At 61.4% G+C, this 1,926-nt stretch overlaps 1 long non-coding RNA gene across 3 annotated transcripts in view; it reads left to right on the forward strand.

The window, feature by feature from the left end:
• The window catches only part of LOC110396586, a 9,863-nt gene continuing 8,943 nt past the window's right edge, over positions 1,007 to 1,926 (forward strand). The window contains exon 1 of one of the 3 annotated variants that reach the window (XR_002437074.1): positions 1,007 to 1,501. This is a non-coding gene — a long non-coding RNA (uncharacterized LOC110396586). The remainder of the gene's footprint in view (positions 1,502 to 1,926) is intronic. The other 2 variants (XR_002437076.1, XR_002437075.1) reach the window with 2 other exon arrangements.

The raw sequence follows: 1,926 nt of genomic DNA on the forward strand, positions 1-1,926 counted from the left end.
CAGGCAAATTGGTTGTCAGGGGATAAACCATGCATTACAGGCGGCAGAGCTCAGAAGAACAGCATGGAGCTGTCAGGGGAGAGTCAGACTGGGAATTTAGGAAAGATTCTTCACCAGAGGGCATGGAACAGGCAGCCTAAGGCACAGAGTTCCCCGAGCTTTTGGACAGTGCTCTCAGACATTGGGTTTGACTTTTAGGTGGTCCTGTCCAGAGCCAGGAGCTGGACTCGATGATCTCTGTGGGTCCCTTTCAACTTGGAATTCCGTAATTCCACGAAAGTCCATGCACGGTACCACTGAGGCCAAGGGGAGGCACTGGATGTCACTCAAAGCAACGCAAAGGTACTTTAAGGTAACCCCTCCCCCAAATACTCGCACGAGTACTTTCAACGCAAGCTGCAGCCCTTTCGCTCTCCGTCTAAGAGGCTTTCCGACGTGGCTTATCATAAAACTCCTACAACCATCGAGCCCACCGCCTCAGGCCTCAACGCGCACTGTGCCAACACCCCACACTTAACCCCCGCAACACCAGCGTCCCCCCAAGAGGGCCAACGCTGCTGCGGATCAGCGGGGAGCGCGGGAAGGAGCGGGGGGTGAGGCTTCCGCTTTTCCTCACACGAGGCCACTCCGGCAGGTGCGGGGAGTCGCTCACCTCCCCTCGGCGCCAGCCGCCCACTGACGAACGCAGCCTGACAGGCGCGGCCCCCAGCACCCCCCTACTCCGCCAACCGCCGCCCCCGCTGACATCACCGAGCTGGATTTAAATAGCTCCACAGCCCCGTGCCTCCCGGATACAGCGCTCCCCATTGGCGGAGAGGGCAGCCAATAGGGTCGCTTCGCCACGCTCTCTCCGCCAATGGCCGCCGCGCGCCTCCCCTGTCGCTAAGGGAGGGAAATACAGCGCGGGGCGCGGGCTGTCAGGTGCGCCCGGCACGCCGCCCGCCCGCCGGTGCGGCAGCCGCGGGCGGGAAGCAGGCAGAGGTGTTTTTTTTTTTTCTTCTCCTTCTTTCCCTTAATCCTTCCCCACGTCCCCGTCCCCCCCTTTATTTTTTCAGTTTAACTTTTTTTTTTTTTTTTTTTTTTCCGCTCGCGGAGGGAGGGAGGGGGTCGGTTGGCAGCGGAGATTTTGTGCGTGGGGCCACGGCAGCCGCGCCCGTGGCTTCCCCCCCTCCCCGCGCCGAGGGAAGCCACGGGGGTAACGAGCGGCCACGGAGGACGTCTGCGGCCGCCGGGGAGCTCCACCGCCCTGAGCCGGAGCGGGCCGGGCCGGGCTGCCCGGCAGCCGCAGCCGAGGAGGTAACGCCGCTGTGAGAACTGCCGGAAGCGGGAAGCACGGCGGCCGCTTCCCGCCCTTCCCGCCGACCGCGAGAGGAGCGCCCGCGGAGCCCGCCCGGAGGGCCGGGCGCTGCGCCGGGCCCCGCGCTGAGGGCTGCGGAGAGGATCCCGCCCGCCTCCCTGGCAGCGGGCTCCCAGGGAGAGTGTCTGCCCTGCCGGCACAGCAGTGCGTAAAACATTTATCCTTCCTGCTTCTCCCTCCGCATTTCTGTGGCTTGTCTCGTCCCCCTACCCACCGTGTTTGCACACACTGCCTAAACATCCCAGATTTCTCAGTGCGCACCTCATAAGGCAGCGAGCAGAGCGGGGCTGAGGCAGTTGGGGATTTCATCATGGATTCTGCTGTGCTGTGCTGCAGGAGGAGATGCTGAACTTTGTGCCTCGCTGCTCAGCTCCCCCTCCATCCCCAAACCGAGAGCAGGGCTTACGTCACGGTTCTGTGGGGAGATGCTTTTCAGAGATAAAAATTTCTATGCGACCAGAAACATTATTGTAGGAGAAGCTGTGAATACACTGGAGAGGCCTTGGTAAAAAATAAAAAAAATAAAAATCTGAAGAACATCCTTTCCCCCTCCTCCCTCCCCCCCCCCC

This window comes from Numida meleagris, chromosome 3, assembly GCF_002078875.1.
Source record: "Numida meleagris isolate 19003 breed g44 Domestic line chromosome 3, NumMel1.0, whole genome shotgun sequence".
Classification (NCBI taxonomy): domain Eukaryota; kingdom Metazoa; phylum Chordata; class Aves; order Galliformes; family Numididae; genus Numida; species Numida meleagris.